Below are 950 nucleotides of genomic sequence, written 5' to 3'. Positions count from 1 at the left end.
GGGGCATGGATGTGGTGGGGGAAGCAGCAGGAATGCGAATCCTGGCTGTGCATGTGTGGTGCTGGCAGTGCTGCCTCTGCTCTGGGCATGGAAGGGGGATGTGGGGACGGTATGGGCTCCTTGGGAGCTTGTTGTGTCCTGCTGTGTGCTGATCCTGGGCTGGAATGGAGGGTGCCAGGGCAATGCCCGGGCCCTGGGTGCAATCAGCATCACCCTGCAAGCCACAAAGGGGGTTTGGTGCCACTCAAGGCACTTTGGTGCCTCCACTGCTGGAGGTGCCGCGTGGGGACAAGTCCTCGGCCCTGCTGAGGTGCCTGGCCCCAAAGCAGCAGACAGGGACCCCCACACATGGGTGCTGCTCCCAGACCTGTGCCTTGGCTGGGGGTTCCCCATGGGGCAGCACAGGGGGAGAACGGGGTGCTCAGGCCACCGTGGGTCTAGTTCAAGGCCTTCCCTGCCCAGATTTCGGTAGCGAGGGGCTGGCGAGTCCCAGTGGAAAAGGGGGAGGGAAAGGGTTTGGAAATTGGGAAGGAATTGAGGAAAAGCCCATGTGCTCATCCCGGGGGCTGCAACACTGGGGTGCAGACCCCCATCCCTGGAGCCACGGGGCTGGCACGTGTCCTGCCAGGGGATCCGCAGCCTGCCAAGCCCCACGGCATGAGGATACAGCGGGCACTGCGGCTGGGGGGCACCCGTGCTTGCAGCAGGCACAAAACACGCAGCCAAGTGACATTTTTTGGCCATTTCCAGCAGCTTCCACAAGATGGACCTCGGCGCAAGAGGAGGCGCCGGCGCAGGGGGGCCCATCCCACCCCGTCCCGTCCATCCCACCCCATCCCGTCCATCCCACTGCATCCCATTCCGCCGGCTCGGCTCAGCGCAGGACGAGCCCCAGCATGGCCCGGCCGCCCGCGCTCTCCCTGCTCTCCCTGCTCTCCCTGCTGTCCCTG

The sequence above is a fragment of the Nothoprocta perdicaria genome, unplaced genomic scaffold (genome assembly GCF_003342845.1).
Source record: "Nothoprocta perdicaria isolate Ctin4 unplaced genomic scaffold, notPer1 scaffold_6, whole genome shotgun sequence".
In the NCBI taxonomy this organism is placed as follows: domain Eukaryota; kingdom Metazoa; phylum Chordata; class Aves; order Tinamiformes; family Tinamidae; genus Nothoprocta; species Nothoprocta perdicaria.
The sequence above is the reverse complement of the archived record's forward strand: the minus strand, read 5'-3'. Positions refer to the sequence as shown.